The following is a 16,377-nucleotide window of genomic DNA, read 5'->3' on the forward strand; positions in this document are numbered from 1 at the left end:
GAGTTGATGGGGCACAGTGCCCGTGGGCCCGGCTGGCCACGTTCCTAGGGGAACCTGTGTAGGAGAAGGCACAACGGTCAACCCCCTTCCCTGCAAGCATTTGCCTTCACGTGCTCCCATCCGATCTCTAGGTCCCGAGTGGACAGTAGGAGGGTCATGCCGGTCCCAGAGAATGGCTTTGTCGGGGTTGCCTTCTTGGCAGCGGTGGACACGGCGGTCAGTAGCAGCTCTGGTGACCGGCCCAGGTCCCGCTTAGTGACCAGTTTGCTGCTTGGTGTTTCCCGACCGTGGCCCTGAATATAGGATGGTACTTGGTCATCTGCTCCCAGGGCGGTCATCCGCTCTCAGGGACTGACCCGGTGCCCACTGCCCAGGTGCGGTGCGGGTGTGCACATGACCACCCGGACCACCCGGCCCACCCGGCCCGTGCTCTCGTTCTGCACTTCGTGTTGGGCTGCAGGTTTCGAGTAGTAGGGTCCTGTGAGTATGAAATGGTGAAGGGGGTCCCTGGGTGGGGGGGACTATGTTCAGGAAGATGTCCTTCTGGTCTTGGAAGGAAGTTTGTTGCCTTCAGGGCAGGTGGGTCATTTTTTATGGACTTTGGGCTCAACTTGTGCCATTAAAAAAAAAAAAAAAAAAAAAAACCTCACTTGGAAAGCAAGATGATCCTTGAAAATGCCCTTAAGAGGCATCCAGTGCTGGAATGAGAGAGCATCTTGGAGGTCAGGGGCCGAAATGTCATATGTCCATGTTTGCAGCTCCTGGGGAGTGGTGTTCAGTGCCCTAAAGGCTGATACGCGTGGGAAGTGCTCGGATGCCATCCCTGTAAAACATAAAGTTGGAAGTAGGGGCTCTCCTGAGATCCCGGAGAGGTCTTGGTGCCCAGCCCTGTTAACCGAAGTGCCTGCACTCCTCCGCCCGCCACACTGCACCCCACCCCACCTCAGGCCCTGCTCCGTTCTGCCCCTGGAGGGGAGGCCAGGGATCCAGTGCGTGCGTTTAGAGGTAAGAAGCTGGCTGTGGGCTTGGTGGTTTTCACATGAGTGATTCGTGCCCTCCCCGGGGAGGGCCTGCGCCTAGGTGGTTTAAGAGGGTGGCCTCTGGAGCAGGGCTTCTCTGGGGCACACCTGGCCAAGAGTCTGTCTCCTGGAGCTCCACCCAACACACCGTGGGAGAAGCTCCAGATGGGGCCAGAACATCTGTATTTTTAGCAAACTGGTCCCTGTGGTTCCTAGTGCAGCCAGCCCAGAACCTGCCAACTGTACACAGACCCTTTTTCTTGAAAAACAAACCACTCCCCACCACACATCCATATACTTGTGTCTAGTTATTGAACATTTGGCACGACAAATGATTGAAAGATTTTATATGTCTTGAATAACCCCCTCCCCCTCAGAATCTGAATGAATAGATTTGGAAATGGAAATATGGATTTCTGCCCAACCAGTCTTTTTTTTTTGTTGTTTAAAAGGGATTCACCACTCCCTAGAACAGCACCAGGCTTTCCTAGGGATGGACGGGAAATTCTGCAGGTACCTGTTACTAGGGGAGCTGGTTCCATACACAGATGGATGCACTTGACCCGTAGGGGTTATTTTTATTTTTTTAAAGATTTTATTTATTTATTCATGAGAGGCACAGACACAGGCAGAGGTTGAAGCAGGCTCCATGCAGGGAGCCTGACGTGGGACTCGATCCCGGAACTCCAGGATCATGCCCTGAGCCGAAGGCAGGTGCTAAACCACTGAGCCACGCAGGGATCCCCTATTTTTTTTTTTTTTAAGATTTTATTTATTTATTCATGAGAGACAGAGTGAGGCAGAGACCCAGGCAGAGACAGAAGCAGGCTCCCTGCAGGGAGGCCAATGTGGGACTTGATCCCAGGACCACGGGATCATGCCCTGAGCTGAAGGCAGATGACACTCAATGCCTGAACCACCCGGGCGTCCCCAATACCTATGCTTTCGACCAGTCAGCAGAGTTCACTGAGGGGGCTGGGCTGAATGTCACAGCATGCTAGCCAGGGGAGAAACTTTTTGCAAATTAAATTTCAGTCCAGTCTGAGTCACTTTTTAGGGAAGCACCCTCTGGAATTCTGTGTCCACAAGTCCAAGACGGGTGCGGCAACTTTCAGGGTGGCCTGTGTGAGCGTGACGAGGGGACCCGTACCACCAGGTGCGTGTATGTCCTTATGCGGGTGAACAAATCAAGCTCCGGGTGCCGATGGCATCATTTCCCTGTGTTGCCAAACCCAGATTTGGGAGCAGCACTTTCTGTTTTAGAAATGTAAGTAAACACATTTTTGTGGCAGATCCTTTTTATCTTGATCAGTGAATTTATTAATTAGTAGGCTTCACTTGAGGCTGGTAGCTTATGTTTTCCATATAGATGACAACCCACCTTTATTCTGTTTGTAGAAACTCCTTATCATACGCGAGCTTACTTTGTTTTTAGTAACAACCCTGATAGGAGATAGTGAGGAGGTGTGGTTACTTTCCACTTGTGGAATCCCCAGAGGGGGTCTCGGGAAGCCAAGCAGATGGGCTCACAGTTCATAAATGGTAGAACTGGGTCTAACCTGCCTCTTCTCTCTCTTTTTTTTTTTTTTTTTTTAAGATTTTATTTATTTATTCATGAGAGACACAGAGAAAGAGAGAGAGAGAGGCAGAGACACAGGCAGAGGGAGAAGCAGGCTCCACGCAGGGAGCCCGATGTGGGACTCCATCCCAGGTCTCCAGGATCAGGCCCTGGGCTGAAGGCGGCGCTAAGCCGCTGAGCCACTAGGGCTGCCCCTAACCTGCCTCTTCTCTACCGATACTGAGCTGCCTGAAGAGTGGCTTTCTATCCAAATACCCCAACTCTTTTTTTTTTTTTTTTAAGATTTTACTTATTTATTTGAGAGAGAGCATGCACACGTGTGCATGGGGTGCATGAATGGGAGGGAGGAGGAAGGGGAGAGGGAGAAGCAGACATTTCACTGAGTGCAGAGCCCAATGTGGGGCTTGATCCCAGGACCCTGAGATCATGACTTGAGCCAAAGTCAGGTGCTTCACTGACTGAGCCACCCAGGCGCCCCTCAGATAACCCGACTCTAAGGATGAGGGTGTGTGTACAAATTTAAAGGCAGGGTAGGGGTGTGGGTAAGTCCACCCAGTTTGCAGAGTCTGGAGCCTTTGGCATGAGTTCTAGGTGCTTGTTTCAAGGTGAACTTGAGGGACATGCATGGTGTCCTCAGAGGAGTGATTTACGGGGCCTCTTAACTCCTTGAGCTGAGGTTAGGTCGTTAACTGGTCTTGAGCAGAAAAGATCGACCCTTTCTGGTTTAGGTAACTGCTTTCTGGGGGAAGTTTGGGATACCCTTTGAATTGCACACAGAGACATTACTTTGAGAGAAATTCTAGCCATTACCTTAACCGTTACCTGGCCGAGTGGCACAGGGATAGATGTCTGGGGCCACAGGTTAAGAGACCTCCAACTCTGCTTGAATATGAGAAGTGGATTTGGGTCCTAGCAGTTCCTTTTAGGGCTGCTTTTGGACTTGGGTTAGCAAAGAAATGACTTTATGATTTATGGTGTTTATGAAGACTAGCGTACCTATCTGTTTTCATATAGACATCCTAATAGAGATTAAATATAAAATAAAGCAGAATGCATGAACAAACATATTCCCATAAGCAATATTGTAGTGTTAGGCAGTGTAATTACGTTTTGTACACTTCCCAATTAAGCAGTTATGCATTACTGGAAAAAAACCACCTTTAAGAGATTTAGGAAAGCTTTATAATTTTGTAGATCAAATAAAAATAGATGTATCATATTTTATGCATAGGGTTTAAAATTTTTACACTATATGATAAAGGAACTCAGTTTGGATTGATTTGTGGAAATTTATGCAGTGACACGGAAATGAATTTGCTTTTTCTGAAAATGGCCTGTTGAACAAAAATCTGCTTCTTCAGCAAATACAGCTCCTACTGTGTGCCAGCCTCCAAGCAGGAGCAAGGAGGGTTTATCCTGAGGTTCAGCAAAGCCGTGGTGACCATGAAAGAGCTGGAATGGGCTCAGGATGCTGCATCAGTGCATGGGCGGAGGGTAGGTCATTCCTGGGCTGAGGCCCCAGGGAGGCTGGCCCGCTGGAGGAATTAAGACATTTGTAGTGCTCTCTGACCACTGTAGACGTGCTGTGTAGAGCTTAAGAACATAACCTCCAGGGGTACCTCAAGTGGCTCAGTTGGTTAAGCATCTGCCCTAGGCTCAGGTCATGGTCCTGGGGTTCTGGGATCGAGCCCCACATTGGCACCAGGGAGCCTGCTTCTCCTTTTCCCTCTGCCTGCCGCTTCCCCTGCTTGTGCGTGTTCTCTCTCTCTCTCTCTCTCTCTCTCTCTCTGTCAAATAGATAAATAAATCTTTAAAACAAACAAACATATGTGGACTTCCGGTCCCAGGACACCAGCCCCCTGGTGAAATCCTTGGGAAGTGACCCCACATATGTGCCTGAATGTCTTCACAGTGGGCCGATGGGTGCTCAGGGAATCTGTGAGGGTTAAACGACTTAAAGTATGGCAAGCCCTTGACATGCACCTTGAGGAAGATCTCCCATGTGGGCATTATTACTATTCTTTTTTTTTTTTTTAATTTTTATTTATTTATGATAGTCACAGAGAGAGAGGAGAGAGAGAGAGAGGCAGAGACACAGGCAGAGGGAGAAGCAGGCTCCATGCACCAGGAGCCCAATGTGGGATTCAATCCCGGGTCTCCAGGATCGCGCCCTGGGCCAACGGCAGGCACCAAACCGCTGCGCCACCCAGGGATCCCCTTACTATTCTTATTCGTAGTCGGAGCAGTAGTAGTTATTGGAGTTGGAGTAGAGAGAATGAAGTGTGGTGGGAAGGACTCTGGGTCTGAAGAGGCAAAGAGAGGGCCCAGAGGGTTGTGGGGTGGCCCTGAGTTCAGATCAGTTTCGCCAGGCATGGCCTTTTAGGGCAATGTCGAGGGTGGAGGAGCTGTCAGAAGAGTGTTTGGTACTCAGACTAATAGGCCCAGGTGCCTGATGGGTGGTGGATGGAGCGGGGGGACGGTGGGTCAAGTACTTGGGCTACATATATGGTAGGTCACTCGTTGGGGGTCTGCACAAGTCCTTGGGCTACGTGGTGGGTCAGTCATCCTTTCCACCCAGCTTATGTTACACCAGAGCTTGAGTGTCTGTTTGACTCTGAGCTCCTGGACATGAGCCTGCTGTGTCCCTCCACAGAGAAGCCCAGGTGCCAGGATAGGGCTGAAGGCTATTTTGTCACTGTCTCTTTATCTTCTGCCTCACACCGGTCATCTTCAGGGGCAGGGGTGGTGGTGATCCTGTTTAACGAAGGAACAGCAAGGGAAAGCTCTGGTCTTGCCCTGGCTCTGATCTTGAGTGACCTCCAGGGCTACTCTTCTCTCCTTCAGTGGGGGATCCCTGGCTTCTCTGGATTGAGGCATGCTTGCAGTCCCAACACCTACTGATGGGGACTTGTTGGGCTGGGTGTGGCCTCTGGGGGCTCTCAGAGGGCCATGGCCTTGCCCGTGCATGCACGTCCCACGCTTCCCCAGGATGATTACCACGGGTGGGGCCACGGGTAGCCTGTCCATTCCTGGCTTGATCGGATGGGTTTGCAGTTAGATTAAAGGGACTGAGACGAGGCTGCCTGGGATGGAGGAGACTGCAGGGGCAACCAAGGAAGGGTACTTGAGGGGAGTGTCATTTCTCCTTTCCTGGCTACCGAGCTGCTGGAGGTAATGAAAGGGTCTCCCCTGACAAGATTGTGTGACGTGCAGCTGAGTTTCAGAGACGCTCTCTGGAGACGTCGACACTCTGCTGGGTGTTGGGATTGGGACGGAGGTGCCTTCCTGGGGAGAGCTGGAGGCTGAGGTCACCGCCTGGGACTACAGGGGAGGATACCTTGTTTTATTATTTGTTTTGGTCCTTCGTGGGGATCGATGTTTAGAAACTTTCACACAGGTGTAATTTCCATAAAGCTCCGATTCACCCTTTCCACCTGCAGTCCTGCAAGTTTTGACAAAAGATATGTAAACATCAAGTGGCTGCAGAACCAGTTCCATCACCAAGGAAAGTTGTCCCATGCCCCTTGGTAGTTCTGTCTCGCCCCTGCCGGCCACTGATGAAATCGCCCCTTTTTGTCGGCAGAAAGGCCAGCCTAGGAAGTTTGGGGAGGTAGGCACCGGTGTCCTGTGAGGCGCCGGGATTTCCCAGGACATCCAGGGGTCTCACTTGGCTCAGGGGGACTTCTCCAGTCCCAGCAGGTAGACTTGCTTGGGTGTGGCACTGCCCATGCCGTCCCAAAGAAGCCCAAGACTTCAGCATTTAGCTGGATCAAAGGCCAGTCCCTGTAGTTGGAATCTTGTCTTTTCTCTGCCCAGAGGGGCTGGTTCCAAAGCCATACATACAGGCCTGGGTGCTTTCTCAGGCCATTGTCCCCGGGCTTCCTGGGGACACGCACGTAACAGCTGCTCACCCTCCTCCACACAATGTCCTGCCAGCCCTTCTTGGAAGGTGTCCGGAGACAGGTGCTTCTCTATCCACCCAGGCTGCTGGCTCCAGGTCCAGAGGGATCGCGAGTGACCACCACGTCACTGGCTGCTTCCTCCTTTCTCCTCCTTGGGGGAAGTGGCTTTGCAGCAAGCAGGCAGTGTGGCCATTCGGTGTTCTGTGACTCCAGGGGGCATGGGGCAGCAGTGGGGTGCCCTCAGGTTCCCGTTTGCCTTCCTGCAGGCAGAGGCCAACCAGGCCACCACCTTCCTGTGGTCAAGAAGGGCGGCGTGGGGGAAGCCTGGAGGGACCAGAGGGCTTTCCGGTGGGAAGGTCAGCAGCTGGCGGATCCAGCAGTGGACCACCCGCTCAGCGTCCCACCCTAGTACCTGCACCCCAGGGTCAGGGTCTCCCTGATGACGGGTGCTTAATGAGGTGGGGCTGGACGGGCTGCAGAGCATTCCCTGTCACTGCATGGGCGCCGACATCGACTCGCTTTCTTCATAGTATTTAATATTCTCCTGTTTCCGTTCAGTTGGGGGGGAGTTTTATGAAATGAATCTGGGAGTTTTTAAAAGTGCTAGCTGGGGATTGCTGCATTTATTGACTTTTCTGATGGCTGCTGGAAATGTCTTCAGTGCTGGTTCTGTCTTCAGTGCCTCCCTGCCAGGGCCCAGCTCTGAGGGTGGGAGAACGCGCTGCTCGAGCCAGAGTGGCTCACGATGCTTCCTGGGTGTGTTAGGAAACCCCCTGAAGCCTGTGAGCTCAGACTGAACCTGACCTTGGTCCTGGCCTGAAATTCATGTCTGGCCTGAAATTCATGTCTAAGCATCCTTGGCCTCTTGGTGGGTGGTCGTGTATGGGCTACCATTCAGGGAGGTAGCAGATGGAGGTGCAGACACGTGCATATGGGACTTTGGGGGGCTTCTCAGTGCAAGGAGACTGGAGCCAGGGTCAGTAGCAGAAAGGTTGGCATTCCGTGTCCCCGGGAGGGCTTCAGAGGCCAGTGGGACAAGGGCTGTTTGAACTGGCGTCCGGGACCTTGAGCAGAAGTTGTCTGTATGCGGCCACCAGTCCACTCTGGCCATGGTGATTTTGGAGGAGTCGCTTCTACCCACAGGCAGGGGGAAGGCCCAGATTCCCCCAGCCTGGAGAGCCTGCGGGACCTGGCTGCTGTGAGGTGCCCGGGCACATACCGCCAGACAGCCTTGTGACACCAGTTCCCTTGCCTGAACCTTGCCAGGGGGAAGAAACTTGCTCAGAGGCTGGAGTTTCTTAGGGCAAAAGTTGAAAGCACAGAGATAAGAGAGAAAAGTGTTTTATGGTCCGAAGGGTGTCAATAAGCATCTGCTGTGCTATGCACAGCAATCAAAGCTTTTCGTGTGGCTGTGGTGCCCTGCTGTGACCACAGTAGGACCGCGGTTCCAGGCAGCCCAGCTCCTGCTTCTGTCCTGCTCTCCGGATGCCTTCTGTCTCCACAGGGCAAATTCTAGGTGAGAAGCCGCTCCCTTGGGTGGATCCTAAAATTCCAGCTGACTTGGAAGGAAGTGAATGGGGAGCCACTCTGCTTTGCCTGAGGGGTGAGCAGCTTGCTGTTATTGTATGCCCAGGCCCAGCTGGAAAAGAAAGAGAACATTCTTGAGGTGTGCACATTGTCAAATGACTCTTTCAAAGGGAGCCAGCTAAGAAGGGCCTTTGCCTGCGCTCAAGAATACTAGAAATACATTCATTTGGTAGATAAATAAGAATATAGCTGCTTTTTGTTGAGTGCCAGGAATGGGCCAAGGAGGACAATATAAAAATAAATGGATCTGGTGCATCCCTAATAATACAGCTAAGTGCCTCTCACGGGCTGGGTGTTCTTGAGTTGGGTTAGGCTCGGGGCAGCTCGGTGGCTTGCAGGGACACAGTTCTTGGTGACAGCTGCTGCACAGGAACCTCAGGGGGAGTTGGGACCAAAGCCCCGTCCTTTGCAGAGCTAACCGTCCGAGTGAGCCTGTGGATGTGCACTAGTAGGTTTGGGTTTCCTGAGTCATGCATCTCACACCCAAGGATCGAGGTCTTGCAGTGAAGCTTCGAGGCTCTGGAAGCAGACAGGCATTTCAAGAGGGTGGTGCTTTCTGAAGACACACATTTCCATTTCCATCTGGGTAGTGGTTTGCTGGTCAAATTTTTTTTTTTTTTTTAACCTTTTGGCTTGGAGAAATTTTCCCTCTGGTTATGGTAATTTTACTTTCCTGATATGTAAATTGATTACAGCAGCTCTTTCAAGTCTTGCACATTTGATTATCCACGAGCCTCCTCCTGCCTCTTGTTTAAACTTATTTTTAGCACAGTCCTTGAAACCTCAGTGTGAGACTGTCCATCTTCCGCGCTCTCGGAGCTGCCGAAGGTCATTTTAATCAACCCCATCCACCAGTTGCCTTGCAAGTCCTGCAAATGTGGTGGCAATGGGGCCTCGTGGATGGGTTTAGGGATGCCAGAAATCCGTGAGCCTAACCGGCAGGACAGGGATGCATGAACTTGACCAGCAGCCGCCTGCATCCTGCAGCTCTGGCCGATGCTGGGGTTCTTAGGGCTGGGGTTCTCAGGGCTGGCCGCAGACATAGCCAGCGTTGACACCAGCTTACCCCCAGGTGGGCCGACAGGCCACAACTTGTCAGCCTGAGCATGATCTTGTGTCATTAGGCGTCTGTTTCGGGGTTCGGCCTGTGGTGTGCTGGAGATTAATGCTGAGTCCCTGGTTCCGTTTGTGAAGCTGACTCCTGACCTGGGTTTGGTGAATCGGGGAGAGCTGTGTGGCTGCATTTGGGGGGTGCAGAGGTAGCTCTCGGCCTGTCCCCTGGGGCCTCCCCTGCAGCAGATCCTTCTTATAGGGACCCCAGTCAGAGGCCTGGTGACTCCTGGGTATTTTCTGAGCCTTACCTCAATAAGAATAAAAACGTCTTTTTTTTTTTTGGTGCTTGATTGGATTTGTTTGCTAGAAGATTAGTACAAAAGCAGGAAGGAAAAAGAATGTGTGGTGGAGGTGATTGCTAGAGACTGGCAGAAGGTTATTTACGGATTTTTGCTGACAGTCCTTGTTTAAAGACTTCCCTGTGAGATTTATGAAGCCTTTCCAATTTATTGTCTTTCCAAGTAAGGTAAGCAAATAAATAGGTAATTCTCTTTTATTATAAACCTAGCCAATGTGAGATTAAAAATAAGAGGAAACCGGGCTCCATTTTTCCAGCCCAGTGTGTTTCTGGAATTTGGAAAGCATCTTGGAAAGGCTTTTTGTTTTGTTTTTGGCTCAGGCACACTGTGCATTTAAAAGATAAAGTCTGACCCTTGATATTGTGTGTGTGCTGTTCGCCATCCTTGAGGGGAACCGGCTGCTCGCTGGCTGCCTGGTGGGGGCTGGAGACCGTGGGGACTGGGGGCTGGATGTTGGGGGGCAGGGGTTCCCGAGGCCCTGCTCTGGGTTTGGTCTCCGCAGCTGCACCCAGAGGGGGGACACCCGTCTCTATAGGCTCGTATCGTAGCCCCTTGTAAAACACAGAACCCGTTCTGATCCAGCAGACCCGTTCCTCCTAGACCATCCTTCTAGCACCTCGATTTCCCCGTCCCTTTTTCTTTTTAGACCCTTCCTCTGAGATCGTTGGTGCTTTCGAGGTTTTGGTGAGTTGTGATTTGGGCACCACTGGTATGTGAAGACCCAGAAGGGGAATTTATTATTTTAATTAATTAATTCAGGAGAGACACAGAGAGGCAGAGACATGGGCAGAGAGAGAAGGAGGCTCCCTGCGGGGAGCTCCACCTGGGACTCGATCCCAGGACCCAGGGATCACGCCCCGAAGGCAGAAACTCAACCACTGAGCCACCCAGGTGCCCCCAGAGGGGGAATTTAGATTTTTAGCTAAGCAGGAACATGAGACCTTGTTAAAAATAAACATCTCATATCCTGGAGGTGATGTCACGCGGGTGGGGAGAGTTTGGTGACCTGGCCCCTCCTAGTACCCCCTCCTCCCCCCGCGCCTGTGCCCAGAGCCCATTTGAAATCACTCCGGCCTCTCTCAAGGCCACGGGCAGCACCTCCGCGGGGACGTCCTGTTAGCCTTTGGGGAGGACGCGCTGTGTGTCTCGGTCCCTGGGTGTCCGTGGCCTGGCGGAGCTGTTTTGGAGGGATTCGTAGTCTGTGTTCTGGACGGTGCCTTCTAACCGACTGTGGGTGCCAGTTCCGCAGCCCCGGCCTGTGGTAGGGACACGGTGGGGGTTCAGGGAGCTCTGCAGGGGGTGGTTTAGGCGTGAATCACCCCTGGCTAGGGAGGCTGGGAAGGTGCTGAGCACCCTCATTCCTGGCAGAGGGGGTTCGCTTTCCTTCTTGCCTCTTCCTTGTCTGGCCACACCGAGGGAAGGTGGGGGGCCTTTCCTCCTCGGGGACGGCAGCGGGGACAAGCCTGACGAGGTCCTGCCTGCAAGGAGCAGACCTCCCACCCAGAGGGCAGCCCCAGCAAGGGGAGCCGGGGAGGGCGTCAGGAAGGAGGTGGGCTGTGGGCTGCGGGTGGCGCTGGGGAGGGGCGGCCTGAGTCCCTCCAGCACGTCCTCCGCATCCCTGTCTGGACCTACATCACCTGGGGGCTTTGAGGAAAGGGTCTAAGCCCAGCCCCACCCTCAGAGGTTCCTGCCGTGGGTAATTGGCGAAGCTCCTCGATGATTCTAACGGGCAACTGGAGAGAGCCACTGCCCTGCCTCGCCGCCCTCAGCTGAGGCCACTTGGCCCTTTCTGCCCGTGGGCCAGACGCCCTGGAAAGTCATGAGCCAGAGGATCAAGCGAGTCCCGACCTCCCTGCCCCCCAGACGGGGGCCCCAGGCAGAGAGAGGCTTCCGGGGAGCCCAGCTCCTCGACCGTGCGTCCGACGCGACAGGTCCCAGGTCCGTCGGTGCTGCAGGGCCAGACGGCAGGTGACCCAGAGCCGCTCACGCCCAGTGTCTCCCTTCAACAGGTGAGGGCCTTTGGGGCTGTGCCGTTTTCTCCGGGAGTCAAAGTGGGGTCAGGTTGGCAGGACAGGTGCCTGCGAGCACGTGAGGCTGAGGGTGGGGGTGGGGGAGCCCTAGCTGCTGGGATCCCATCGGCCTCAGGGCCCCTCCTGCTTATAAGTCAGGAAAGCTGTGTCTCCGGCCTCCTGAGAAGTCACTTCGAGGAGCCTCCCGGTCTTCCTGCCTCGGTCAGTGGGAAGGAAAGAAGCTGGTGGCAGGGCTCAGGCCCTGGACCTCTCAGGGCTCCATGCTCCGGGGTGGCTGTGAGCCCCAGGGGTGGCGCTAGTCAAGGGGATGGGGTAGGGAGGGTCCTGTGTGCATTTTTGTAGGACAAGAATCCGACTCTTGGCAGTTCTTGCAGGAGCCTGGGAACTCATACTGTTCAGAGCCCCTGCCTGGGGTTCTTTGTCATCTGGGGTGGGGAGATGTGTTCTGACCCTCCAGGACAGGAGGGAGAGGCAGGAGGTCGAGGCGGCAAGGGTTGCAGGGTGGGTGCTGAACGGGGAACAAAGGAAGCCCTGGAGGAGCTGCCAGGAATTGTCTTGCTTTCAGGCCACCAGGCTGGGGGCGGGGATGAGGGGTGCTGGTGTCCCCACAGAGGAGGAAGTGAACTCATGGTAACTGATTCCTGAGTCTGGGAGAGGCTTTGTAGCTGGCCTGAGTGGGTGGCAGCGCCCCACAGCCCACTGTGGGATGGGATCCAGCTGCCTCCCCTTTATTATGAAAGGCAAAGGGTTTGAGATTCTAAACATCACAAGGTTCTGGGTGACTGAGTGGCGTTGGGATAAGCCATTGGGGGTTCAGGGGTGGGGCAGGGGCAGCTGGCCAGCAGGCTGGGCTGAGAGGCCCCAGCTGGGGTCAGGGAGAGGGCTGTGCCTGACTTGGCTTCCAGGCTGGGGAGGGGAATGAGGGAAAGCCCGGAGGTTCAGATGGGATGAAGCCCTACCGGTCTGATCCTGTCGGCTGATTCCCTTCCCTGAGCTCTTGTGGGTAAAGAGCTGGCACCTGAGGGTGAGGGTGCTGGGGGCTTCGCCTTCATCAGCTGGGGACTCCTTGCTGTGCAGAACTGGGTATCTGGGACTGCTGTGGCAGGTGGCACAGTTTTCTAGCCGAGTGTTTTGTGATCTTTCGTCTGCTTTGGGAACCTGGCCAGCTCCCTTCTCATTGAGGAGTCTCCAGTAGGTGATGGACCATTAGGGTCATGGGGTCTCGTGGATTCCCCAGTCCCTGCCTGGGGTTCCTGGATGGGCCCTGAGCTCAGAGCTGGAACCGTGTTATCTGCTACCCCCTCTGGCCACCTGGCAGAAGGGGGTGGGGTGGCCAGAAGCAGAGAGTCCTAAATTCTCCATGGGGGGTCCGTCTTGAAGCCTGATCCCATTTCACCTTATTCTTCCTGTCCTGTTGGCCTTTGCTGGGCAGGTCATGGGTGGCCTTCCGCTGGTTGGGTTTGAATCTGCTTTTGTGCTGTGGACTGTGGCATGAGGCTCAGAGCCTCCACCTCCCTGTTGACGAGTTGGGAGTCATAACAATTACTTGATGGAAAGGCTGCAGGCCCGGAATAGGTGATGGATTTAAGAGCTCCAGCTGCATGAGTCTGGCCATTGGGGGCTACCTTGATCCTTGGACTCACAGCAAATGAAAAATAATGTGTTTGTGGCTTTCACATGTTTTTATTTGTTCCTGCTGATGACATGCTTTTAAAATCAGATCTTGTTTCTTGCTTAAAATCATACCAGTGAAGTCTTAAATGCTTTTCTGTGCCTTTCTTTTTGGAACTGAACTTCATTGTCCATGCAAAAGAAAAAAAACAAAACAAAACACAAACTCCTATAATCTTGGGGCCATGGCCAGGAAGTATCTGTCAGACACTCAGAACCCAGGTAATCGTGTGTTGATTCCCACATGTGAGGCTCCAGGAGGAATAGAGTAAGCGGGGGCCACTTCCTTGTCCTCAGAGCTCGCAGTCTGGAGAGACGGGTACACTTGTTTTTTAAAGGAAGCTATTAGACTTTTTTTTTTTTTCAACGATTCTGAATTTGTTAATTGTCCAAGCTAAAACATCATTTCAAAAGACCAGTCCAGCCTTTTATAGTGGTTTATGGTTGACAGTTGTGTTTAGACATGTTCCAAGGACAGCTTACCAACAGCCCCTGTTTTCCGATGGAGAAGACGGGGGCCCAGATGCCTCTTGGAAGAGATGGCTCTGCCTGCGTCTCTCCAGAGTATCTGTTTCCCTGTCTCCTGCTCGCTCACTGCACTCTTGAGTTTAACAAAGTGCTAGTAAAGTCACTGCTGAGGTTTAACCTGGGCACCAACCCCTTTCAGAGGGCCCATGGGATTCAGACACACCGTAGAGGATGGTGGGGAGCTGAGTAGGGCTGTGGGGGAGTCTGGGCCTGTATCCTCTCCCTATCCTCAGACACTTCCTGCCCTTGATTTGATGCTGGGGGCCCTACTGAGTTTGATCTAGAGACAGGAGCCTGCTCTCGGCAAGAATATGACCAGAAATCTGTGCAGTGTCTTTTGTGACGGCTGACCCACCTGCTGTACCCATATTTGCATGTGCCAGACACCTGGTAATCAGATTGAGCAGTTTGAGTAGGATTCAGGGGTCTAGAGTTCCTCCACTGGCTTCACACACAATCCGGGGAACTGTACATGGGCAGCATGCCCAGGGCCAAGTTTCAGACCCACCAGCCATAAGTGGACCCTTTGCACGGAGTCATCTGTTTTGATTTTTCTCTTGTGGTATCTGTCACTTGCTGGAAAGAGTTTGCTTTCTGGGGCTGTCATTCAAAGAATCATTTTGTGCCATACTATTAGAATTTTCAGAGCGTTTGCTGATTTGCGTTTATTGAAACTAAATTCATTAGGATGATGTGAAAATAGCGTTCAACTGTTTACCAAATCGGATTCTTGTTTTTGATGTTTCAGTACATCATCTGTTCTCACTTGAATGTTGTGGAATTTGTTGGTAAAGTGTTATGCAGATGAAAATCCGTATTTTAGTAGAGTGGGTTTTTTTTTTTTTTAATTCAAATGAGTTTATAAGAATATTCCACCCAGGGTGCTTGATTTGCCATTTGAAGGAGAGTCTATATGGATGTGAGGATATTGGAGCGTGGCTGGTTCTGTGAGAGTTTGCAAATGGGCTGGGGCTCGACACAGGTGTAGGTGCTAAGCCAGGCTGGTTGGAAACTGACTCCCTCTCCCCAACCAGCTGCGTAACCTCTGGCAAGTCACCCAACCCAGGACAGAGGCTGGGGCTCCCAGTCTGTGAACTGGTGATTTCTGTGCTGCTTCCTAGGCTGTTGAGAGACTTTAACAGAAACCCTGTTACTTCCTTGATGTTCACCATTGAACATGTCTGGGATTGAGCAGTCATGAAATCGATACATGCCATAGTTTAATGGACAGTATTCTTTCCTAGTGACTTATGAAATAATGCTCGGTGTCCGATTTGATAGTATCTTAGACTTGGTGGACTTGAGAGCATTTTGCAGACTTTAAAAGTTTTAGAGTTGGGTCTTTTAACTTAAAACTTTCAGTTGATGAGTAAAAGTTCAGTTGCGATCAGACTTCTACTTTACTGCTGTGGCAACAGGAATATTTAATAGATGCATTTCTGGAGTGGGCATCTCTTTTCAGGTTAGGTCCTATGGTCAGATAGCCTTGGATTCTTGTGTTCAGAGAACCAGAGCCTATATTGCTTCCAAAATAAGCCTGTCCCAAGGCCGAGTTGGCAGGTGTGTGCAGTGGAGGTGACCAGATGTTCATTAAAGGCCCACGCTTCCCACTCACTGGTAGGGACTTAACACTGGAGCGGCTGCACTGCTACCATCTGGGCATCTACCAGAAGTCCCAGGACAGTTCTTGGCAACGGAGTCCTGGTTGGAATAGGTGTCCCTTCCTGGCAGAAGTAGTTAAGAAACCAGTGTCTGTCCCTCCTTCCCCTCCCACCCCCTGATTGTCCAGCAGAAGGTAACCTAGCATCCTGGGTCCCTGGATCACCCTGTGAAGAGTTGCCCATGCTCAGGAACACTGATCTTTGTGTGATACAGAAATAAGCTTGTGTTGTGTTGAGCTGATAACTCCGTTCTGGGTCTGTTGAAGCAGCGTTAATGGAACTAACACCCTAGTTTGGGAAATTCATTACCTTGATGGTCAATCCAAGCCAACCCTGCGACACACTCTGCCTCAGTGAGAAGGTGGCCCTTCTCCATCCCCTCATGTCCATTTAAGTGCTTCCTCGTGGAGACTGTCTCCCACTCCCTTCTTGTTTGCTGTTGGGGTAGGGGGTGGAGGCTCCCACTAGGCTGTGAGTCCCTGAGGGTGGGTGTCCTTGCAAGGCTCCCTGCTTCTCGCTGCCAAATGCCATCCACCCCAGTGCTTTGGGTGCAGCCGGGTGGCCCTGAGAGTGGATCGTCAGTCTTTAGAGAAGTTCACAATAAAGTCTTGGGTTGTAAAACTGTAGACATGACCTGGTATGGGGTGGCAGCCTTGAAAACGTGCCTCTCTGGTATCTTCTGCTCCTGGGAATGGATTTGACTGGTGGCCCTAACTACTGTGTTCTGCATCTGGAATCCAGCTTGGCACTTATAGAGCCTCTGTTCTCGCAGGCTGCCCCCAGCTGGGGCCTGAGCATGGCAGGGATGCCAGGCCGGCCTGGCTGGCTTGCTTCCTTGCTTGCTTTCTTCCTTTCTTTTTTTTTTTTTTTTTAAAGATTTATTTACTTGAGATGGGTGGGAGAGGTGCAGAGGGAGAGGAAGAGCAGGAGAATTTCAAGCAGACTCCCTGCTGAGCGTGGAGCCCAACAACAGGGCTCAATCTCATGA

The 16,377-nt window shown here is 52.4% G+C and overlaps 1 protein-coding gene across 7 annotated transcripts in view; it reads left to right on the plus strand.

The window, feature by feature from the left end:
* CTBP2 (C-terminal binding protein 2) overlaps positions 1-16,377 on the plus strand; it is a 157,399-nt gene that overhangs the window by 14,470 nt on the left and 126,552 nt on the right. Inside the window, exon 1 of one of the 7 annotated variants that reach the window (XM_077877273.1) lies at positions 982-1,005. The exons of 5 other annotated variants lie outside the window; for them this stretch is intronic. The gene's annotated coding sequence lies outside the window, so the exon portion shown is untranslated. Of the gene's footprint in view, positions 1-981; positions 1,006-11,115; positions 11,509-16,377 lie in introns of those variants that run through there. One more of the 7 variants, XM_077877276.1, reaches the window with a different exon arrangement.

The sequence above is a fragment of the Canis aureus genome, chromosome 29, assembly GCF_053574225.1.
Source record: "Canis aureus isolate CA01 chromosome 29, VMU_Caureus_v.1.0, whole genome shotgun sequence".
In the NCBI taxonomy this organism is placed as follows: domain Eukaryota; kingdom Metazoa; phylum Chordata; class Mammalia; order Carnivora; family Canidae; genus Canis; species Canis aureus.